Source organism: Oryctolagus cuniculus, chromosome 16 (genome assembly GCF_964237555.1).
Source record: "Oryctolagus cuniculus chromosome 16, mOryCun1.1, whole genome shotgun sequence".
Lineage (NCBI taxonomy): Eukaryota > Metazoa > Chordata > Mammalia > Lagomorpha > Leporidae > Oryctolagus > Oryctolagus cuniculus.
This window is the reverse complement of record NC_091447.1, coordinates 66130562-66154887: the sequence shown is the minus strand read 5'-3', so window position 1 is coordinate 66154887 and position 24326 is coordinate 66130562. Positions and strand designations below refer to the sequence as shown.

At 56.3% G+C, this 24326-nt stretch overlaps 1 protein-coding gene across 7 annotated transcripts in view; it reads right to left on the bottom strand.

Annotated features, from left to right (window-relative positions):
• Positions 1 to 23165, bottom strand: part of GATAD2A (GATA zinc finger domain containing 2A) — a 95173-nt gene extending 72008 nt beyond the window's left edge. For 2 of the 7 annotated variants that reach the window (XM_051828214.2, XM_051828219.2), the window contains exon 1: positions 22841 to 23165. The gene's annotated coding sequence lies outside the window, so the exon portion shown is untranslated. Of the gene's footprint in view, positions 1 to 4427; positions 4711 to 5274; positions 5295 to 15748; positions 15892 to 22840 lie in introns of those variants that run through there. The other 5 variants (XM_070059075.1, XM_051828216.2, XM_051828217.2 and 2 more) reach the window with 5 other exon arrangements.
• Between the last annotated feature and the right edge of the window lie 1161 nt (positions 23166 to 24326).

The window sequence follows — 24326 nt, the reverse complement described above, 5'->3', positions numbered from 1 at the left end:
AGAAAGGCTGCAGCTGCGTCCCACCCGCACCACACCCAGCCAGTGCCAGTCCTGGTTAGGGGCTCTGCCTTCTTGCATCTGCAACGTGGGGACAGCTGTGGTACAAAGCTGAGGCAAGGCTGCAAGGAGCCACGGCAGACAGCGGCAGCCCGTCCCAGCAGCACGTGGCGTTCCCGGCACAAGAGCAGCAGCGAAGGCCTTCCGGCTCCGGCTTGGTGCTTCTCATCCAGCTCCACTTCCAGGGCAGAGAGCAGCGACCACCGCCCCTTAGGGGAAGAGGGCGAGGTTCAGCCCGGTGCTGCCACCAGCAGCGGCAGGAGGTGACGGCACGAGGCGGAGGAGCAAAGCCACGGTGCCTCCGCCACTCCTACAGGACTGACTACGCAGCCACAGGCCTCCTCATTGGGCAAGCAGCGAGGCAGCCTGCACGTGGGGCCCTTCCCGGCCCAGGAGGAACTGGTCTGCCACTGGAACACAGCAGTGCCTCCACAGTGTGTGCAAAGGGACCACCCCCTTAGCCTGAGTGTCAGGGCTCCAACCCTGAGAGCCGCCTGGCGAGGTGGGTCAGGTGGGAGTGAGGCTGCCCATCCAGCCACGGCCCCTCCTCCCCCAGGCTGCAGCCCCACTGGGCTATCATCGCAGCAAAGCAGCCTCCAACCCTGCCCCAAATCCCCTGTCCTGACGTGCCTGCAGGTCCGCGCCCGGGCACTGCCGGCTCCCCGGCGCATCCCACTGCGCTCGACGGACAGGTACCAGGTTTCCACACCCTTTCACAGAGAACCCCAGAACTAGCAACCCCAGCCCCAAAGCCAAGTTCCCCAACAAACTCAAAACGCGAGAGCGAGAGAGAAGGAGAGACACCTTCTCTCTGAGGGTCCTCTCCCCCACACCCCGGAGGGTAATTCTTCTAGAATAAGTTCCTTTGTCTTCTAAGAGACTAACCTACATTTTCATCAGACAAAAAGAGGTCACAAATACAGCCTGGAAAGCGCCGGGTGGGGGAGGGGCAGAAAGCCCAGCGTCTGACTCGCTCCTGACTCAAAGGTCCTGGATCACGTTCGCGGAGCCCTCGGCGGGCAGGACCTGTCCCGGCCGGCCGCACTTCTGTTTCTGAAAACACCAGTCTCGCACTTCCACCCGCAGCGGCCACTTCAAGACCCTTGTCTTTTTTATCTCCACCCCTTAACAGGCTGCCCTCCTAACTCAATTCAAAGCGGCAGCTTTGCACGGTAGCACAGGAGACAAGGTGGGAGAAGAGCAGCGTGAGGCGCCTGCCTCAGTCACCTCCCGGAACAGCTCCGATCACTCGAGCATCCCTCCTGGCGGGCGACCGCGCGCGGGCAGCACAGTTCCGCCAGCCTCCAACCGTGGCACCTCCAACCCGTTCTTCTGGTTCCGCCGCGCTCGGGTAGGAGGCAATCCCAGGGATGCTCAATTACCCCAGGACAGCTGCGCGGGAAGGCTTCACCTCCCAGCCCGTTTCGCAACCTTCCTGGTTTTCTACAAACGTGCATAAATTAACTCCATTCTCAGGGGCAGAAAAAAAGGTTAGAGACTCGATGGCAACAGCAGCAACACCCAGGGGTCCTCCACAACTCCTGGTAAGGACCCTAACCCGTTTGTCTGCTGGGACTGGCACATCCCAGACTGCGGGTCGGTCTCAATTCGCTCCCCATGTCGGCGAGTACCAGAAAACTCAACACCTCAGGAGGGCTCCGCTCTATCCGGCCCACATCCTTGGAGGCATCTTCAGTCATCTGAGGCCCAAAGAGGTGCCATGTGGGAGCCTCATCGGCTCCACGGGGTCCCACAGCTCTGCTCAAGGGAAAGGCAGGACCACCACCTCCTGTCTACTCCCAGCCTCTGAGCAGCACTCCCCCCCCCCACTTAACCCTACTCATCCTCTGACCCCAGCAGGGGAAAGGCCCCCTTGCGCCCCCCAGGTCACAGGGTTCTTCTCTCCTTGGCCCCTGTGAGTTTCCTCACGTTTATGAGATTAAGGACGACTCCTGGCCCACTAATCTCACTGAACTACCGCGCCGGGATTCCTCGCACAGTGCCAGTGGCACACTATGCACACTGGTATTAATTGAATAAATCAATCCAAAATAAATCACCATTTGCAATGCCAGGAATTCACCAAATAAACGATGCAAAGCAAGTCAGAGAAACTAGTGAAAAACTGAGAAATGGAGTTGCTAAAATGTGTTTCATTAATCAAAAGTTTAAATGCCCACATTTTTAAAAAATCCAAAAGTATGACACCAAAAAGTCTTAAAAAAAAAAAAAAAGAAGAAGAAAAACTGCTACCCTAATGAGGGAGTTTATCGATCCTTTGGTACAAATCCTTCCAGGATTTTTTTTCCTTCTGAGAGTAGCATTATTTTTCTTTCCTCACTATCAACATAAGATTGTAAGATCTGCCAAATGATACTGCACTAATAGAGATGACTTGACATTAAAAAAAATGATGTCATCTGAGTGGAAATAACAATGCATTCAAATCAGCAAAGCACAGCCCTCTGGTTCTTCACACCACTTCCAAGACACGAGCGAGCAGGGGACACACAAGGAACGAGACGACGGGGTGGAGAAGGTCTAGAAAAACCGCTGTTTAAATTCCCACACTCAAAACCCCCTTGCCCTAAAAATAACACGGGGGGCAGCTTTCTCCAAGTGCGAGGCTGAGGAAGTCAACGCAGAGAGGCAACTGCCCGCTTCGCCCCCTTCAAGACTACCTAGGAGCCCTGTTCTCCAAGGACGAGGCAGGGCCTCCCTCCTCCACCTCCAGGCAGGGGTGCACCGCATCCCAGCCGAGAAAGCTGCCTCACATTTGAAGAGCCCCCACGGGATGTTCACAGAGGGCTTGCAACTCACAGCACCCATGGGCTCAGAAACCCAGCACAGGCACTAGTCTGGCTCTACCCCTCCACCAGGTGGCTTTGGGCCGGCAGCCCGGCCCCCGGAAGCCCCACTTCCTCACCTATGAAGTGGAGACAGTTCTGCCCTACTTCTCGTGGGACTGTTAGGGGGCGCCCGGCGCCTGGGGGTGGAGCCTGGCACACAGTAGGCACTCAAATCAGGGGGCCAGTGGGAACCCAGTGTTAGCTCTCCTCCCCAGCTTGCCGTGGGAACTAACTTCAGCAGAGGAACACCGCTGCCAGCAAACATTATTTCATGTTATCTCGCTCTAAGGAAAACTTGTAACCACTACCAGAAGAAAAAGTTCATCAGCGAAACCGGGTGAGCCCAGACTGCGACAGTGGAACGCAGGGCTGCCCGGCCCTCCACGTCTCTGTGCCGCCACAGCCCAGGGCCGGGAGGTGTCACTGCGGGAATGGGCACACGGACCCCGGCCCGGGACAGCACTGTGGACCCGGGAAAGCGGAGAGAAGTGAGGAAAAGCGAAAATTAAAGGCTCAGTTGACACACCCGGACTTTGAGCTGAAGAATTCAAAACTCTTAAGATAAGAATGAACCGTACACCCAAAGACGCCGGGTCACAGACACAGAATTAAGTCTTTTCTGCGAAATTCCCAGGGCAGGGCAAGAACCTTGCACGCCACGACTGCCCCCGTCCCTCAGGGAGGGGACTTCATTCATTTCTGGGTCCCCGTGTGCACCTACACGCAAGGGTCCGGCTGGGGCCCGCCCGGCAAGCCTTCCCTTGTTGAAGTGATCAATTCCGATTCTTGGCAATAATCCCTTTAAAAAGCCAGCTGCTGCTGTCTAGTCACTGACGCCGACCCGCTCCAGGTGGGAGAAACAGCGATCAACAGAGCCCCCTCCTCCACGGGGAGGCAGATTTAAAGTGTAGGGCCCTGGGAAAGCCTGCAGCCCAGGGAGGGGGAAGGGTCCTGCGGCTCCCGGGGGTCAGGCAGGAAGGGCGAGAGAGGGGGAAGGGCGGGGGGAGGGCCGGCCCTGCAGGCGTGGGCGCGCGGGGACTCTTATTCTGACACGGGAGCCGCCGCCGCCGCCGCCGCCGCCGTCGCCGCCGCGGGGTTCAGCGTCGCGGCCCGGCCCGCCCGGGACCCCCGCCCCCGCGCGGGACCCCTGCCCCGGGCGCCCACGTGCCGCCGGCCCGCGGACCCCCGCCCGCTCACAAGCGGCGCCTGGCGGCCCGGCCCTTCCCCCGACCCAGGACGAAGCGCAGCGGGAAGCGGGGCGACGCCGCGACTTTGTGGGACCCCCGCCCCACCGGCCCCCACGTGCCCGGGCGGCGTCGGAGCGGGGAACTTTGCAGGCGGCGCGAGGAAGACGCTCACGGAACACAAGTAGAACTCGCCCGCTCTCACTTTTCCACGCACACGCGGGGGTCCCTCGCAGCCCCCAGACCCACGACCCTGGACCGCCCGCGCCGCCCCGGTGCTCGCCGCGCGCCCCCAGCCGCGGCCCCCGCCCCCCGCCAAGTTTGGTCCCGAACTTACCGGGCCGCCGGTCGGCCGGGCCCTAGAGGAGGGCGCGGGCTCTCGGGACCGTGGGGCCGGGGTCGCCCGCGGGGCCGGGCGGCGGAGGGGCCGGGGGCGCCGGGCCGCGCGCGCTCGCTCCGCCTATGGGGCCGCCCGGGCCCGCGGCGCTCGCTCCGCCGGTCCGCCCGCCCGCCCGCGCCGCCGGCCAGATAATGCGCCCCTCGGCCGCACACATGGAGCCCGGCGCCGGCGTCACCGCCCGGGACATGCGCACCAGGTCAGCGCGCCCGGCCCGCGGCCCCCAAAACACCGGGGAGCTCTTAAAGGCGACGCCGCCCGCCCGCGCCCGGCGGGGCGGGGCCCAGGCCCGGGGGCGGGGCTCGGGGCCCGCGGGGGCGGGGCGCAGCCGCCGGCCCCGCCCCGGAAGCGCCGCCCCTCCCGCCGCGCTCCCACGCGACGCCCGGCTCGGCGGCCGAGTTTCCCACGCGGGCTGCGGCCAGTCGCCCCCCGCGGGGTCCTCGCTGGCTCCGCGCTGCAGAGCGCGGCGGCCGGCGGCCAGCGTGGACTCAGCGCGCGCGGGGCCGCCCTCGCGCCTGCGAGCTGCCTCGGATCCGAGGCTGGGACGCCGCCCCTGCGGAGCCTTCGGCGCGGAAGCTGCCCAGGGGCACTGGCCCTGGGGTCTGGCGGGGCGGTAGGCTAAGAGCCTGCCGGCGCGGCGAAAGCTCCAGACCGATCCCCGGAATTCACGGGACCACGGCCCTCCCTCTCTAGTTGGCGCCCCAAGAAGACGAGCCAACCCCCCCCACACACACACACACACTCCGTGCGCTCTGCGGCGACGTGGAGGGGACCCGGGGGGACTCACCCCAAAGACTGAGGGGCTGCTGGCGTACGCGAGGCAGAGGCAGCTTCCACAGGGAAAATACGAAGTTCACAGAAAATCCAGTGCGGCGAGCACGCAGCCAAGACCGCGTGCTGAATTACCAGCAACACGGGCTCTTTCCCCGGCGTTGAACAGCCCACGACGAGACACTAGAATCCGGCCTTCCAGCTCCTGACCCCGGAACCTATGCAGACAACCCAACTCAAGTCTGACCGAACCTAGCTGCTCACTGCCTCTCCGCGCTCTTCCGTTTCATCCCGGGGGGAGGATCTTTGCAATTCTCCCCCACCTCTGGTCTCCACACCAGACCTGCAGAGCACGTGCCCTAAAGGCCCCGCCCTAATCTCAGGCTAAGTTTCGCCTGAATTCCACACCTCCCCCAAACCACCCCACATCTGGCGCGACCTCCCCTAGGCGAGAAGCATTCCTCGACCTAAAAACGATACAAAATACAAACAGGCGACCCCCGCCCCCAGGTGCCGGCCCTGGCCCAAATGTGTCAGCAAGTCCCTCCGCTTTGCTACAAAGAAACTAAATGTCCCGAGGAAAACAGTCTCATTCGCAAACAGGTGACCTGGCGCAGGAACTCAAAGCTCCCTGGCGCCCCGTCCGCGGAGAGCCGAGGCCTTGAGCTCTTCACTCTGGTTTGGCCACTGTGTGTGTGGGAGCTGCTTTAGCGCCACGGAGAACCACACGGTGCAGCCTAAAGCAATGTTACCCCTCCGCCCCTCAGCTGGGCCAACTTAATGAACCCCCGACAGAGCCGGACATACAGGTCAGCTGGGAGACCTGAGACTCGGGTGGAGGTAGGGGCTCCAGAGCCGAGTCAGCCGGCCCTTGTGAGTCACCAAGGTGCCAGCCGGCCAACGACGGGCTCCTGGCACACCCCTGCGGCTCCTACAGGCTCGGGGCACGCCCCTGCGCACCGAGGTGAGCACGGGTGGCAGGTGGGCTGCGCAAGGGCCGTGCCCACCTCTCCAGCTGCGAGAGTAGGGCCAGGGGGTTAAACAGCTCCAGGGTTTATCTGGGTGCCAGGGAGAGGAATCCACACCTCCGTGGGGTCCTAGTGCTTGGCTGGGCGAAGAGTGATTAAAGACCTGGCTCCCTAGTGCTGGGGCAAACAGCAAATGGCTCAGCTACACAGTTATGAAATATGATACAATCCCCCTCAAATGCCATTCTAAGCTGAAGAAACTCCAGCTAAGAGGCATCCAGGCCTACAGCCATGTTTTTCTCCCAGTTTCCCCTTTGCCCTACAAACAAGGCAGTCAAACTTCGGGGAAAGAGCAGGCATTCCATCCACCAGTGGGTAAGGGGCCTGTGTCGCGCTTTGTAGCTTTGGACCCCAGCTCTGACTCCTGACACCAGCTTCCTGCCACTGCAGACCCTGGGAGGCAACAGTGAAGGTTCAAGCAACCAGACTTCCACCACGACCCTGGGAGACCCGGATGGCGTGCCTGGGTCCCAGCAGCAGTCCAGCCCAGTCTCTGTCTGTCTGCCTCACAAATAAGTAATTCTTAAAAAAAAAAAAAAAAGCTTCTGTATATCAGTTGTTATTGTGACTTTTTTTTTTTTTTTTTTTGGACAGGTAGTTATAGACAGTGAGAGAGAAAGGTCTTCCTTCCGTTGGTTCACCCCCCAAATGGCCACCACGGCCGGCGCTGTGCTGATCCGAAGCCAGGAACCAGGTACTTATCCTGGTCTCCCATGGGGTGCAGGGCCCAAGCACTTGGGCCATCCTCCACTGCCTTCCCGGGCCACAGCAGAGAGCTGGACTAGAAGAGGAGCAACCGGGACAGAATCCAGTGCCCCGACCGGTACTAGAGCCTGGAGTGCCGGTGCCACAGGTAGAGGATTAGCCTAGTGAGCTGCAGCGCCAGCCAATGTGACATTTTTAAAACTTTTCGGGGGTGGGGGGGGCGGGGGGGCATTTGGTTTGGCTGTCCAGACTCCTGCATCTCACATGGGAGCGCCTGGGTTCAGGTCCCAGCTCAGCTCCCAAGTCCAGCTCCCGCTGGTATGCACCCTGGGAGGCAGCAGGTTCCTGCCACGCACATGGGAGAACTGAATGGAATTCCCACCTCCAGGTTTTCACCTGGCATCTGGGAAGCAGACCAGCAGCTGGGAGCTTGCACTGCCTGTGTCTCTCTCTGTCCCTCAAGTACATAAATAAAAAATTTAAATAAGTAAGTAACTACACTTCTGTAATTGAACCCAAAATTTCTTCTTCTAAATTCATTTTAAAGTTTGTCTTTCATAAGCCAAATCATTATTGATAATAGCCAGACCTCCTTACCCCCAACAACCCCAAAACTACCTTTCAAATGGACTAGTAAATAAGATTCTAAGCACCATCTGAACCTATCCCTACAACACAGGAACTAAAAAAAAAAAAAAAAAAAAAAAAAAAAATGGGCCAAGTTTTGGGTTTGTGTCTGCTTTTACAGCAAAAATTGGTCAAGGCTCCACAGTGCTGTGAAATCAACTGAAAAGTAGTAGCATCACCTACTGAATGTTCAAGGTACTGTACTTTTGGAAAAAAATTATTTGAAAGGTAGAATTACGGGGGTAGGGGGTGACAACAGAGGTCTTCCATCCCCTGGTTCACTCCCCAAATGGCCACAACGGCCAGGCTGAAACCAGGAGCTTCTTCTGGGTCTCCCACTGAGTGCAGGGGCACAAGGACTTGAGCCATCTTTTGCTGTTTTCCCAGTCGTATTAGCAAGGAGCTGGATCAGAAGTGGAGCAGCTGGGACTTGAGCCAGCACCCATATGGGATGCTGGCATCAGGGGCGGCAGCTTTACCTGCTACGCCACACTGCCGGTCCAATCAGAAAACCTTGAGGGGCTGGTGCTGTGGCATAGCGGGTAAAGCCGCTGTCTGCAGTGCAAGCATCCCATGTGGGTGCCGGTTCAAGTCCCGGCTGCTTCATTTCCAATCCAGCTCTCTGCTATGGCCTGGGGAAGCAGTGGAAAATGGCCCAAGTCCTTGGGCCCCTGCACCCACGGAGGAGACCTGAAAAAAGCTCCTGGCTCCTGGCTTCAGATCGTCCTGGCTCCTGGCTTCAGATCGGCCCAGCTCCAGGCCATGGTGGCCATTTGGGGAGTGAACCAGCAGATGGAAGACCTCTGTCTCTCTCTCCCGCCCTCTCCCTCCCTATCAGTATCTGCCTCTCTATAACTTTGCATTTCAAATAAATAAATTTTGCAGAGACAGGGAGGGGGCCTGCGCTGTGGCGCAGCAGGTTAACGCCCTGGCCTGAAGCACTGGTTCAAGACCCGGCTGCTCCACTTCCAATCCAGCTCTCTGCTATGGTCTGGGAAAGCAGTAGAAGATGGCCGAAGTCCTTGGAGCCCTGCACCCGCGTGGGAGAACCGGAAGAGGCTCCTGGCTCCTGGCTTTGGATTGGCGCAGCTCCAGCCATTGTGGCCAATTGGAAAGTGAACCATTGGATGGAAGACCTCTCTCTCTCTCTCTCTCTCTCTCTCTCTCTCTGCCTCTCCTCTCTCTGTGTAACTCTGACTTTCAAATAAAAAAATAAATCTTAAAAAAATTTTTTTTAATTAAAAAAATTTTTAAACAAAGAGAGAGAGATGGGAAGAAGCAGAGAGAGGGAATCTTTCATTTGTTGGTTCACTCCCCCAAATGGCCGCAACAGCCAGGGCTGGACCAGGCCAAAGCCAGGAGCCAGGAGATTCCTCCAGGTCTCCCACGTTGGTGCAGGGGCCCAAGCACTCGTGCCATCTTCTGCCTCCTTCCCAGGCCATTAGCAGGAGCTGGATCGGAAGTGAAGCAGCCAGGACTAGAAATGGTACCCATATGGGCCGCTGCCTACAGTGCAAGTTATGAAGGCTTTAGCCAATGTTGAGATCACTGCTGTTGGAGATAGCAGGCCCCTGTTGTTTTCTGCAAAGTTCTCTCAACAGAGTGGTCATTCAAAAATATAGCAAGCTGGGGACGGCGTTGTGGCGCAATGGAATCAGCTGCTGTCTACAACACTGGCATCCCATAAGAGTGCTGGTTCAAGTCCCAGCTGCTCCACTTCCAATGCAACTTCCTCCTAATGCACCTGGGAAAGCTGTGGAAGGTGGCCCAAGTGCCTGGGCCCCTGCACTCACACAGGAGATCCAGCGAGAGTTCTTGGCTCCTGGCTTCAGCCTAGTCCAGCCCAGTCCAGCCCTGGCCGTTGCAGCCACCCGGGGAGTAAACTAATAGATGGAAGATTCTTCTCTCTCTCTCTCTCCTTTGTCTCTCCCTCTAACTCTGCCTTTCAAATACAATAAATAAATCTTGAATATATATATATACATATAAAGTTTTTTTTTAATAACCCTTCTGAAAAAGAGCACTGTTTTCCATACTTGCATTTTTAGGACTCCAAATCTAAAACAGTTTCCACTGAATTTAGGAACAATATAACCATACTCCTTAAGGGAGGGTTGTTATAAAGTTTCTTATTTCACCCCAAATTCATGCTTGCACCGTGAGATGCCACAGACATGGTTTAGGAAAGGAAAGGAAAAGATTAATTTTTATGTGAATTTGATTTCCTTAGCACTGTGGTATTTTTTTATTCTTTTCTCAAGGACCAGAAGATTCCCAACAGGACTTAACAATGATGCATTATGAAAAATGTAACACTTGCGAGCCATGACCGCTGCCCGGTGTCATGTCTTCAGCCACGGCACTCTCACGCTCCAGGAGGAGTTTGTGGGAGACAGGTCAGCAGCACCTGTGGTTCCCATCTGTCGTTTATGTTGAAAAGCTCTCTAGACACGGTGCCCTCTGCCAAGGAGTGAGAGAGTGTGCGTGTGTGCTATCCTGAATGCAGTCTCTGACTGCAGCTCCTTATAGTCCATGTTTATGCAGCGTGGAGGGCAGGGAGGCGTGTGCTGTCCACAGCGAGTCCCTGGGTGGCCCTGGGCATGTCCTGCTGCTGCAGGTTCTAAGCACAAAGCCGCCCCTACAGGGTTAGGTGCACACTGCTCAGATGAACTGCAAGTGTGTCTCCCACTCTGTCTTCACTGGTATACGTCCCCAGTTGGCAAGGAAAGGCTCATTTGTGTCCATATAAGGTTTACACACACACACACAAAAAAAAGTCCCACCTAATTTAGATCTGCTTAAAGTCTTTGAAAAACTAGTAAGTGAATTATGTTTTTTATCACTTAAAGAGTTTAAAGAAAAAAATTAGAAACACAGTCACAAGTCCAGTGACCAACCTATTCAAAACCTCCTGAAGAGCGTCAGTCACATCAACAGTCCACTAATAAACAGTGGACAGGAAGAAAACGGGCTTTCAACACTCGGTATCCAGCTCACACTCCCCTCTCTAGCCAGCAAATGGCAGGTCTTCCATCTGGACACATTCTGAAGAAATACGGTCCTCCCAAAGGTTGGCCCAGTAGGACAGGTACATGGACACACGCGCGCGCGTAGCCTTCTTTGTGTTCTCCTTCACAACCTGATGACAAACAACCACGCCCCTGTGCAGGCACAAGCAGCCCTGCGTTTACCTACTACTGTTCTGGGAAGAGTAAGACCTTTATTTCAAACTTAGGTCAAAAGGCAATGATCGGTAGGGGTATTAGGCTAAATCTAAAGCCCAAACCTTGAAAATGAAATGAAAGATTAAAAGTTGTTCTGGTATGTTAAGAATTTTAGGGGCCGGTGCTGTAGAGTAGCTGGTAAAGCCGCTGCCTGCAGTGCCGGCATCCCACATGGGCACCGGTTCGAGTCCCGGCTGCTCCATTTCTGAACCAGCTCCCTGCTATGGCCTGGGAAAGCAGTAGAAGATGGTCCAAGTCCTTGGGCCCCTGCGCCCACGTGGGACACCTGGATGGAGCTCCTGGCTCCTAACTTGAGATTGGTGCAGGTCCAGCTATTGCAGCCATCTGGGGAATGAACTAGCGGATGGAGGACCTCTCTCTTTCTCTCCCTCTGCTTCTCCTTTCTCTATGTAACTCTGACTTTCAAATAAATAAATAAATCTTTTACAAAAATGAAGAATGTTAGACCAGGGGCCAGCATTGTGGCATGACGGGTTAAGCCTCTGCCTGCAGTACTGGCATCCCATATAGGCACTTGTTCTAGTCCCTGCTTCTCCACTTCTGATCTGGCTCCCTGCTGATGTGCCAGGGAGAGCAGTGGAAAAATCACCCAAGTCCTTGGGTCTCTGCACCTCTGTGGGAGAACTGGATAAAGCTCCTGGCTCCTGACTTCAGCCTGGCCCAGCCCTGTCCATTGTGGCCATTTTGGGTGTGAACCAGTGGATGGAGATCTCTCTCTCTCCCTTTCTCTCTCTGTAACTCTTTCAAATAAATAAAATTTCAAAAAAAATATTTAAGATATACTTATTTATTTGAAAGTCAGAGTTACAGATGAGCAAGGGCAAGACAGAGAGAGAGTTCTTCCACTTGTTGGTTCACCCCCCAAACAGCCTCAACGGCCAGAGCTGGGCCGATCGGAAGCCAGGAGCCAGGAACTTCTTCTGGGTCTCCCACATGGGTGCAGGGGCCCAAGCACTTGCACCTCCTTCTGCTGCTTTCCCAGGCCATCAGCAGGGAGCTGGACTGGAAGTGGAGCAGCCGGGACTCGAGCCAGGGCTCACATGGGATGCTGGTGCCACCGGTGGAAGCTTAACCTAGTATGCCGCAATACCGGCCTCAATAAAATAAATCTTAAACAACAATTTTTAGACCAGCTTAAGTGATGATAATGGGAGGTGGTAGTGGGGGGGGGGGGTGGCAGGGTATCTGGCACAGCAGTTAAGATGCTGTTTGGTGAGGGCCAGCGCTGTGGCATAACAGGTAAAGCCACCGCCTGCAGTGCTGGCATCCCATATAGGCTCCAGTTCGAATCCTGGTTCCTCCACTTCCAATCCAGCTCTCTGCTGTGGCCTGAGAAAGCAGTAGAAGATGACCCAAGTCCTTGGGTCCCTGCACCAATGTCGAAGACCCAGAAGCAGCTCCTGGCTCCTGGCCTCAGATCAGCTCGGTTCTGGCCGTTGCAGGCACCTGGGGAGTAAACCAGGAGTCGGAAGACCCCCCACCCCCCGCCTGCCTCTCTATAACTCTGCCCTTCAAATAAATAAATAAATATTTAAAAAGAAAGAAAGAAAAAAAGAAAAAGATACTGCTTGGCACGCCCACATCTCTTATCAGTGCCTGGGTTCCTCTCCTGACTCAGGTCCCAATTCCGGCTTCCTGTTAACGTGCACCTTGGGAGCCAGCAGGTGATGGTCTTAGTTTGAGTGGTTCAAAGAGCTGTCATCATGTGGGAAAACCAGATTGAGTTCCTGGCTTCTGACTTCAGCCTGATGCAGACCCAGCTGTTGTGAGCACTTGGGGAGTGAACCAGTGGGTGGGAGAGCTCCGTGTGCCTGCCTTACTCCTCTCTCTACTTATCTTTTCAAATAAAAAAAAAAAAGTTTAAATATAATTCTTAAAGGAAAAAATTCAAAAGCAGCCCTCAAATTTGTTTTCTTAGGGGCCGGCACTGTAGCATAGCAGGTAAAGCCACCACCTGCAGCACCAGCATCCCACATGGGCACCGGTTCAAGTCCCAGCTGCTCCACTTCTTTTTTTTTTTTTTTAAAGATGTATTTATTTACTTTGAAAGTCAGAGTTACACAGAGAGAGAAGAAGCAGAGAGAGAGAGAGAGAGAGAGAGAGGTCTTCCATACGCTGGTTCACTCCCCAGGTGGCCGCAACAGCTGGTTCTGTGCCGATCAGAAGCCAGGAGCCAGGAACTTCTTCCAGGTGTCCCACGTGGGTGCAGGGGCCCAAGGACTTGGGCCATCTTCTACTGCTTCCCCAAGCCAGAGCAGAGAGCTGGATCAGCAGTGGAGCAGCCGCGACTCGAACCAGCACCCATATGGGATGCTGACACTGCAGGCGGCGGCTCTACCCACTATGCCACAGTGCCAGCCCCTGCTCCACTTCTGATCCAGCATCCAGGGATGCTAATGTGCCTGGGAAGGTAGTGGATGATGGACCAACTGCTTGGGACCCTATCACCCATGTGGGAGACCTAGATGGAGTTCCAGGCTCCTTGCTTCGGCCTGACCCAGTCCCAGCCACTGCAGCTATCTGGGAGGTAAACCAGCGGGCAGAGTATGTCTTTCTCTCTCTCCCTCTCCCTTTCTCTCCCCTGCTCCTTAACTGCCCTTCAAATAATAAAATAATAAGTCTTTAAAAAGAAAAAAGAAAATGTGCCTGCCAAGGGGTTAGATAATGAAAAGAAAAAACAAACAGGGAGTCTGAATGGCCTGATTTAGCAGAATATCACTGGTTTCCAATCAAAGAGGCTCCCTGAAAACTCAATTCAAATATTATCTGCATTTGAGTTCAGCCTAGAAGCCTACGATGGCTCTCTTCTTTTGCTCATCCCTGGAAATGACGGCACATTTTACAAGACCTTCTTCCTCTGAAATAACGCTGGGCTTTTCTTGACAAAGTTCTCAGCGCAAACTCTGACGGTCAAAGGTGCTCGCTCACCTGGCCGTTCTGCACTGCCACGTCCCAGAGTGGCCACGCCATTCCTCTGGCCTTCCTCTCCCCGGAAGGCCTGGCCACGTAACAGGTTAGTTGCTCCCACGGCCCCCGCCCTCCTTCACGCAGCTACGACACTGAGTGCCAGCACCTGAGAGCCTCAGCGGGCTCAATGAGAACTCTCGCCCCACTGAGAAGTGCGGTTTCTCCAGCACATACTACTGCCTCACAGAGTGCAGTCAGCCATCCTACTCCAGACGTCACTGCAAGTCCACACAGAAAGTACACCAAGGCCACGCTGCGGCAGTGCGCGACTGGGACATCACCGGCCCTCGGATGCTCACAGCCTGTGGCCCAAAGTAGACTGGCTTACTCTTTTACTCTTAGGTAGTGTGTTTGTGTGTGTGTGTATATATACTTTTTTTTTTAAGATTTACCTATTCATGGGGCCAGCATAGTAGGTTAAGCTGCCACCTACAGTGCCGGCATCCCATATGGGCGCCAGTTCAAGAACCAGCTGCTCCACTTCCGACCCAGCTCTCTGCTATGGCCTGGGAAAGCAGTAGAACATGGCCCAAGTCCTTGGGCCCCTGCACCCATGTGGGAGACCCGGAAGAAGCCCCTGGCTCCTGGCTTCGCATCGGCACAGCTCCGGCCATTGTGGCCATTTGGGGAGTGAACCAGTGGATGGAAAACACCTCTCTCTCTCTCTCTCTCAACCTCTGCCTCTCTGTAACTCTGCCTTTCAATAAATAAGCAAAAATAAGTATTTTTAAAAAAATTAGGCAGATACCAAACATAAAGCTAATATATTAAAAAAAAATCTGCTTGGGGGCCAGCGCCTATGGCCAGGTTCTAGTCCCAGCTGCTCCTCTTCCAGTCCAGCTCTCTGCTGTGGCCCAGGAGGGCAGTGGAGGATGGCCCAAGGGTTTGGGCTCCTGCACCTGCATGGGAGACCACGAGGAAGCAGCTGGCTCCTGGCTTCAGATCAGCGCAGCACCAGCCGTGGCGGTCATTTGGGGAGTGAACTAACGGAAGGAAGACCTTTCTCTCTGTCTGTCTCTCTCTCTCTAACTCTGCCTGTCAAAAAAAAAACAAAAACAAAAACAAAACTACTCATTTGAAAGGCAGAGTGACAGAGACCTTCTATGTGCTGGTTCACTCCCCCAAATGCCTGCAACAGCCGGAGCTGGGTTAGGCTGAAGCTAGGAACTCCATCCAGGTTTCCCACAGGGGTGGCAGGGATCCAAGTACTTGAGCCATCTTCTGTTACCATCCAGGCACATCAGAGCTGAACTGGAAGCAGCGGCCAGGACTTGAACCAGCACTCCCCACGGGATGACAGTGTAGCAAGCGGCAGCTTAACCTGCTGCACTACAACGCTAGCCCCATCTTGGGCAGCATTAACCGCCACAGACAGCAATGAGACGGACAGTCAGACGGGCGATAATTCTCTAACCACCACCTGCACTAGGGACCTGCAAGGATCTGACTGCTGCTGTGTGCTCAGCACCCCTCTCCCCACACCCCCTGAGAGAGGAAAGAGGGGTTCAAAAAGATTAGGCTGCTTGCAGTGAGGCCACTTCCCAGAGGCCACATGCCAGCAAGTGGAATCCGGATCCAAACCCCGAGTTTTTCTGGCTCTCAGATATCTACTGCACACAGACCCCCCCCCCCCATGGTTCTGCAAAGCACAAAGGCACAGATAACTGCACACCACTCTGAGAGCACAGGGACGAGTCCTTGCTGTGTGCGCCTCCCATTCCACACGCACACCTCCAGCGCGCAGCCCGCGGTGCAGGCAGGCCCCCGAGAACGCTGCGATCAGGACCACGCAGCAGGAAGTCGCCTGTGGGACACCCCTCCGGACAGGCCTCTGAGTTCGGAGGAACACGAGCCCACGCCCCCCAGCACTGCCAAGTGCAGGCCCACTGGTGCTCCCACCGCTGATCAAGTGGCTTACCGAGGGAAAAGGGGAACTCGAACCTGTTCTCCCTGCTCACGTTTCAGCCCACATAAACTCAGCCTGAAGGAAGAAAGAACAGGAAGTGAAGAAGGTGCAGGCACCCACTTCCCAAGGACAGCAGGAGCCCAGAGGTGGGAGCCTGGTCACATGCACAGTTGCGTTATGTGTCCACGCCCACTTCCGGCCTGGGACTGCCTCTCCACCTCGGGAGTCAGTGCTTGGGTAGAAAGAAAAAAAGCCGACCAGAAAGTTTCCTTGTAACACTCTGGGCCCTAAGTGAGGATCCAGCCCGCTCTGTGGCGCCACCCCTCACAGATACACTGCAGAAAGGCACCTGTCACACATCTGACCCAAGTGGACGAACAGCAAATCTAACTCTTGGAGCTAAAACAGCACCTTGCAGGTGCCAGTGTGAGAGGGAGACCCTCGCACCGAGTCCACCAGCACACAACAGGGCAGCCGTCCACCATCGGACCTCACTTGTTCTACTTCCAACAGCCACACAGCCTCTTTCCTGGTGTGTTTGTTGCTGTTGTTTTAATTTCAAGCAAAGCGGGGAGGGCTTTCAGAGCTGTTCACTCCTTGTAGTCCCATGAAGAAATGCCACGTGGTTCCAAACACACACACTACTGCCAGCTTCAAGAAAGCTAAACTGGAAATGCTCCCTTGCAGTGACCACCCCAGACGCTTGCTGCTCCAGGGTCACTGCCACAGTCCTGGTGGATCAGCTGTGGCCGACAACCAATAATCAACAGGGACAATGCCGTCATGTCGGCCGCCTTCTAGCGGGAGGAGACAGAAGCTGAGAACATGAGAGGGGCAGTGAGGTTTCACTTCTGAATCTCCACCACAAGCTCCCAGTGAGGCTGCGGCACCCAGGGTATGCCCAAAGAAACCCCACGGTGTCCTTCCATTTTTGTTCACTTGTCCGCAACTGGGATACAAGGAGCTTGAGGGCTGAATGCTAGACCCCCAGCACCCAGCACGCGCACTGCAGGTGCACAAACATTCCCAAGACTTAATACTTTGTAATGTTTTAACCACATTTAAATTATTTTTTTAAAAAACTTAATCATTTGACAGACAGAGTGACAGAGAGGGAGGGAAAGACAGAAGGGGAGAGATCTTTCATCCTTTGGCTCACTCCCCAAATGGCCACAGCAGCCAGCACTGGGGCAGGCCAAAGCCAGGAGCCAGGAACACCATCCGGGTCTCCTACTCACTCGGCTGGCAGGGCCCAAGCACCAGGACAGTCTTCAGCTGCCCCCCTCCACCCAGGCATACTGGCAGGGAGCTGGATCAGAAGTGGAGCAGCCAGTAGCTGAACAGGGTAGCCAGCCCCATCCCCCCTTCTTTTTTTTTTTTTTTTTTTTTAATAAGACACCGTACTTTATGGTCACACAGGAAAACCTGCCTTGTGGGCCAGGTTGGGGGAATCGGCTCGTATTTATTTATTTATTTTTTTTTATTTTTGATAGGCAGAGTGGACAGTGAGAGAGAGACAGAGAGAGAAAGGTCTTCCTTTGCCGTTGGTTCACCCTCCAATGACCGCCGCTGCAGCCGGCGCACCGCGCTGATCCGATGGCAGGAGCCAGGATCCAGGTGCTTTTCCTGGTCTCCCATGGGGTGCAGGGCCCAAGCACCTGGGCCATCCTCCACTGCACTCCCTGGCCATAGCAGAGAGCTGGCCTGGAAGAGGGGCAACCGGGACAGAATCCGGTGCCCCGACCGGGACTAGAACCCGGTGTGCCGGCGCCGCAAGGTGGAGGATTAGCCTATTGAGCCACGGCGCCGGCTAATCGGCTCGTATTTAAACAACACACCAGCATATGCCAAGGCAGTCAGGGCACAGAGAGGATACAAAGCAAACTTCATAGCAGACGTTTAAAATAAATCCACTCATTTGGATGGAACCGCTCCATACGCTAGTTCCTTCCCAACTCCAAAAGGGCCCGGCTAGTTTCTCGTCTTCAAGCTCTCTCAGGGATCCAATGCCCCCAGTGCTGTCTCCAGCAGGAAGGAAGCTCTGACTTCCCCAGCTATTTCAGGTATATAAATCAGCAGCTTATAATCCAGAGTTAGGAGCTGGGCCGTGCTCGGACCCACATGCCTTTCAGAGCTGCCCACCAACGGATAACCACGTTACATTACATCTAATAAATGTACCAAGATCAATATCACTTCTAAGTATCCAAGGTTTTTTATTGCTATAAGGATCTTTCAATTAAAAAAAAAAGTTTTAAAAAAACATCCTGCTAGATAAAGACTTGCTGTTGGCGCCACGGCCCACCAGAGTGCAGTCCGTGGCACAGGAGAGACACAGCACAATCTCAAAGGGGAGCATGAGCCCTTTGAAGCTTAAAAATTTTTTATATTTTAAAAAAATAGGTGGCAGAGCGGGTAACGCTGCCACCTGCAGTCCCTGCATCCCATATGGGCGCCGGTTCAAGTCCTGGCTACCCCACCGCCGAGCCAGCTCCCTGCTGTGGCCTGGGAAAGCAGCAGAAGATGGCCCAAGTCCTTGGGCCCCTGCACCCGCATGGGAGACCTGGGAGAAGCTCCTGGCTTCAGATGGGCACAGCTCTGGCCGTTGCAGCCAATTGGGGAGTAAACCAGTGGATGGAAGACCTCTCTCTCTCTTTCTGCTTTTCCTTCTCTCTCTGTTTAACTCTGACTTTCAAATAAATAAGTGAATCTTTAAAAAATGATAATAGGGCCGGCGCCGCGGCTCACTAGGCGAATCCTCCGCCTTGCAGTGCCAGCACACCGGGTTCTAGTCCCGGTCGGGGTGCCGGATTCTGTCCCGGTTGCCCCTCTTCCAGGCCAGCTTTCTGCTGTGGCCCGGGAGTGCAGTGGAGGATGGCCCAAGTGCTTGGGCCCTGCACCCCATGGGAGACCAGGAGAAGCACCTGGCTCCTGCCATCGGATCAGTGCAGTGCGCTGGCCACAGCACGCCGAGCGCGGCGGCCATTGGAGGGTGAACCAATGGCAAAGGAAGACCTTTCTCTCTGTCTCTCTCTCTCACTGTCCACTCTGCCTGTCAAAAAGAAAAATAATAAAAATAAAGTAAAAAAAAATAATAATAAACTTTGCTCCTTGCTCATGGAATGTAATAATTGTCCTTAAAAGAAATTTAGGATTGATGGGTATTTCTTTGCTTCAGTACCAAAGTCATTTTGTATGTGTGCGTGTGTGTGTCTAGAGAGACAGAGGTAAGGTATATTTCAAGAGAAAAAAAAAACAACAACAACACCTTTTCTGCAAACTTAGAAGCAGCCCACTAGGGGCCCAGCTCAGACCTGTTATGCCCCTGGGTTTTATCTGTGGGAGGGAGAGTGCCATCTGTCCCCACACTAGTAAGGGGAGAAAGCAGGGCCCAATTCATAGGCCATGATTCAAGAGATTTGGCTAAAAAAAAAAAAAGGAGCTGCTGTTGCGGTGTAGCTGGTTCAGCCACCACCTGCAACATCAACATCTCCTGTGGTTACCGGTTCAAGTCCCAGCTACTCCACTTCCAATCCAGCTCCCTGCTGATGCGTCTGGAAAGCAGTGGAAGATGGCCCCCCTGCACCCACAGGCAAGACCCAGATGAAGTTCCTGGCTCCTGGGTTAGCCCAGCCCAGCTCCAGTGGTTGCAGCCATTTGGGGAGTGAACCAGCGAATGGAAGATCTCTAACTCTGCCTAAATAAATAAATTTTAAAAAAAAAGAAAAAATCAGGGTCCGGCTTCTCTACCCCACACTCCATTCCCGCCCCGTGTTCCCTGCCCCCAGAAGCTGCGTTAGCAACTCCACAGACAGCTCTCTAGCTCCGTGGTCCTGGGAGTCAAGGTGAATTCTGACCGCTGTGGGCGCGGAGCGCACACTGGCCCTCTCAAAGTACTATTATTGTGTGGCGTCAAACGCCTTTGTACATCACTTTGCCAGCCTTTTGTCCCCAAATCTGATCCATTACCATGGAAGAATGGTGCTTCTCCCAAGGTTCTAAAGTGGAAGCACGGATCACGGATCACTGCCGGTAACGGCTGCCTAGCACGCGCTCCCGCAGTTTCAAAATATGGTTGGGCTCCCGACATTCTGCTTCCCCTGCTTTTTTTCCTTCTCGCAATCCTCCAAGTTCGTTATAATCTACTTCGCCTTTGGTCTAATTAGAGTGATGCATCTCCCTACTTGCCTCTAACTCCCAAATTACCCCCATTTGATGGAGGGAGATGCCAAGGCTGAGGCAAACACACACTCCCTGCCACACAGCAAATTCACCGCCCGAAAAACTGCTGCAAAGAGACTCAGGGGGGCTGTGGGTCTCCCAGAGGCACACCAGGCTTCCTTCTCTTTGGGCAGTACTCAGTGTTAGCAAAATGTCAAGCACTTCCTGGTCTGGAGATCCAAGCCAGGATCTTAATCTCACGAGCAAAACAACCGACCTTGATTGCACACCAGCCATGTGCCAGTGGCTGCCTCCAGTTAATTATCCTCGATTCATTCATTCATCCAACCAAAAACAGAAGCCGCCACCCAACAGGAGGCGCCTTCACACCCGTTCAGAGATGGCTTCCCTCAAACACTTAGCGACTTGTCCAGGGCCACACACCCAGGAAAGACAGAGGCAGGGTCTGCGCTAGGTGCTTCTGACTCCAAAGTCGCCCGTTCCCTTTTTCATACCTACGCAGGTACGTCTCTGCCCTCTTTTGGGCACCCTCCAGGACCCCTAGTCCCCGCAGTTTTCCCTTCCCCAAGGGGCAGTGCCTACAGCTGACCAAGAAGAGGCAGAGAGCAGCCAGCCAGGTCGGCAGCAGAGCCTCCTGCCTGGACTTGACTACCCCAGGAGCGGAGGGCCCAGGAACCTCTCCAAGTGCTTCTCCACAGAAGAAAATAGATCGAGTTGCAACTTGTGTCCACACGGTCCACCGACAGATTTAGACCTCAAATTATAGGCTCTCCACAAAAGGACTCAAATTAGGCAAGGCCCAGAGGGAAGCGGACGGGAGAGAGATCGCCTTAAGTCAAACCGTGAAGCGAACGGCGGCGGGCGTGGGGGCAGAGGGGAGAACCTGTTCAAACACTGAACCGTGTGCACCTCCGCCCAGCCCAGCGCACCCCACGACTCCAGCCTGAGACCCGGGCGGGCACGAAGTGGTTACAAGTTACTCAGGTTTCAAGCCCAGGTTCCTGTCCTCTCTCGACCATCTCTCAATGCCAGCATTCATGTGCTGGGGCTCCAGAGAGCTCTGCGTTGGGCAAAGCAGATAAAATTAGCTACTGCAGTGAACTTGGAACCCAGGGTGGGCCATTAAAAAAAAAAAAAAAGCACATAGGAGATGTGTAAAAGCCACGTAAAAACTTCCTTTGCGCCGAGCCAGTCACCTAAAACTTTTTTTTAAAACTGCAGTTGAGAGCCGCGTCTCCACCCTCCCTGGACCCAAGGTGACCCATTTCCTGCTTCTGGCCCTGCCTCCCAGGCCAGAGCGGCCCACAGCCGGGCAGCCTCCCTGGATCGAGGGGTGAACCCGAGCACCCACGGAGAGAGAGAGACGCAGCCGGAAGACCCGAGGGAGCACTTTCTTCTCCTTTTGCTGCCGGTGGGGAGGGGAGGGCCACTACGCAGAGGGAGGACCGAGGGATGGGACAGGAAGTGTGGGTCGGTCCCCAGGCTGCCAGGGCGATAATGGGGAGACGACGTTTCTGCCCTGTCCCGCCTGCCTCTGCGCTGCTCTGACCACACTTCGGTGGCCTTGTGGCTGCAACTCCTGTGCCCCCCACCCCCCCAAATCTAGCAGCTCTAGCCGTCGGGCAACGGCGCTTTGGGCCTCTCGGTCCACAAATTCCCCTCAAGCCACAAAATCCTGCAGGCCCAGGCCAGAGAAGATCCTGGATCCAACTGGCAAGACTCCTCGTGGCGGGTGGAGGTGGGGGTGGGGCGCATTTCTGGCCTCCCCCCTCCCACCGAGGTGGACAGGTGCCACCCACCGGAACAGGGGGACACTGAAGCTGGGGGCTGAAGAGACAAATGGAGAGTTTCTCCTGGAGAGAATCCAGACAGAAGGTTCCAGAAAGGGGGGAAGGCCTCGGGCCCAGGGCAGGGGGAGCTCTGGGAGAAGGGGCCCGCCAGGTGCCCCACAGAAGCGCCGGCTTGCTCATCGCAGGCTTGTTCCCAGCCAGGCCTGGGGCTTCCTGAATCCGAGCCAGGACGGGCAGAGAAGCCGGGGGAGCCCTCAGAAAACTGTGGCATCCAGAGACGAGTAGGGGGCTCGAAAGGCCAGAACCACTCAGAGCCGCCTGAGGATCTGGTCACTCCCGGGCATCCCAGAGCAGGCGCTCGTCCCCAAGCGGGGACCTGGCCAGCGGCCGAGACACCGGCTGGGGCCACCCGCATCCCACCTTGGGATGCACGGGTTCAAGTCTGGGCTCCAACTTCCGGCTAGTGCACTTGGGAAGGCGGCGGATGATGGCTCGGATACTTGGGCCCCTGCCACCCCTATGGGGAGACCCGGATGGAGCTCCTGGCTCCAGCCTGGCCCAGCCCTGGCTGTGGTGGGCATTTGGGGAGTGAACCCGTGGATAGGATCAGAGATATCTCTCTCTCTCTCTCTCTCTGCCTTTCCAATAAGCAAAAATAAGCCAACAAATAAAAGTTAAAAAGCAAAAGTGCGGCACCACTCAGAGAAAGTTGTTGACCAAAGCAGGAGGGGACAAAAAAAAAAAAAAAAAAAGGGCAGGCAAGGAGGGGGGAGGGGCTGGCAGGGATCTCCTTGGAGATTGTTGGGGTCCCGTGGAGAGGTAGGGTACCCCCCAGGTAAGTGGGGGTGCCCCCCGGAAGCAGGCGGGGATCCCCTCACACAGCAGGGGGCTCCTGAGAGAAGCTGGGACCCCCCCCCCGAGGGAAGCAGCGGCCCCCATGGAAAGTGGGGGGGTCCCAGGGAAGTGAGGGGCCCCTCAGAAAAAGGTCTCCTTAACGAAGTGGGGAGGGGTCTCCCCGAGGCCGGGGACCCCTCCGCGGCTCAGAGAAAGGGTCTCCCCAGCGAAAAGTGCAGAAGCGGAAGCCCAAGGCACCGGAAGCCGGGGACCCCTGCGGCTCCCGCCCCTCACTCACCCAAGTTGCCTGGCGAGCCCGCCGCTGGCGCCTGGGCCCCCGGACGGCCTCGGGCGCGGCGGGCGCGGCGGGTCCGGGCGCGTCCCGCGGCGACTGCGGCTCCCTCAGGTGGCGCCCGCGGCTCGACGGACGACCGACCGACCGACCGACCGACTGCGCGGGCGGCGCGGGGCGCGCTCCGGCGGCGGGGGTGCGCGTGCGCGCGCCGGGGCGCTGACCCCGGGCGGGAGGAGCCGGCGCGCCGCGCTCGGAGCGGCCGCTCGGTCTCGCGGCTCCGTCTCACACTGAAATTGCCCGCTTCGCAGCCCGGCTTCCCCGGTTGCTAGGCAGATTTCGCCTCGCACACTTCCGGGTTGAGGCGCGTCTCTCCGAGTGGCGGCGCCGCAGGCCAATGAGGTCCGTTTGAGGCTCCCAGGATCCGCACCTCACAGAGGGTGTGGCCTGCCTCACGACAGACAGCGCGCGGCGGCCAATGACCGCGCGGGCCGGCTGGTCTTCAAGAGCGCGCCGGCGGCCGAGGCGGGCCCGAACGGGGGGGCGGGACGAGGTGATTGACATGCGTCCGATCAATGAGAGACAGGAGCGGGCCGAAGGGCCAATCATAATTCTCCAGGGGCGGGACCTAGGCGCTGGGGCGGGAACGCCGCTAGAGGCGGGGCCTGGAAGACGCGTCACTCGGTGGCCGGCTCGCTTGGACCCCAGAGGGCGGTTCGGCTGGGCCTCCCGGCGGCCGGCGACTGTCTGGGCAGGGGGTTCCCCACAGTGCTCAGCAGGGGCGCCCCACCCACAATGCACCGGCGGCGGCCTGGGCCGGGCGGGCGTGGGGCAGTGACGCAGGCGGGGCCACGGGAGGCGCCTGAGAGGAGACTCCCGGGCGCGAGTCCTGGCCGGGCCTTGTTCCTCGGGGGCTTCTCTCGCCTCGTGCTCTTTCCGGTCCGGAGTCGTGGCCTCGACCCACTTCTGAGGAGAATCTCGGGGATTCTGGCCCCCCGGCGCCGTTCTGAGGCGAATCTTCGGGATTCTTCTCTGCCCCGGCCCCCCTCGTTCTGAGGAGAATCTTCGGGAATCGTGGCCCTGGCTCCTCGGGGGGCGTTTGTACCAAAGACCGTAACCCACCAGGAGTTGAGAGCTTTTGCTGCTGTCTTTCCCCAATTGGCTGTTCACTCCTTGCCTGATTGGCACCCCCGAAGGAAGGACGCTGTCGTGGACCTTAGTAGGCATCCAGTTGTCCTTTCAATGGAAGGGCTGAAGAAGGCAGCCGTGGGCAAACCTGCAACATGGAAGACGCCGCGATGTGGCGGGACTATCACCTCCACCACTCGGTGTGCCCGGAAACGTGCCCCGTGTCCTGAATTTGAGGACTGAACTTATGAGACAAGATAGATGCTATCAAGGGAGCTTGGCCTGCTACTACTAGGACACAGAAAGTTCTTTTCAAGAGATACCAGGAATAGGTTGTCTGGATGTGGAGGAGCGAGCGATTAAA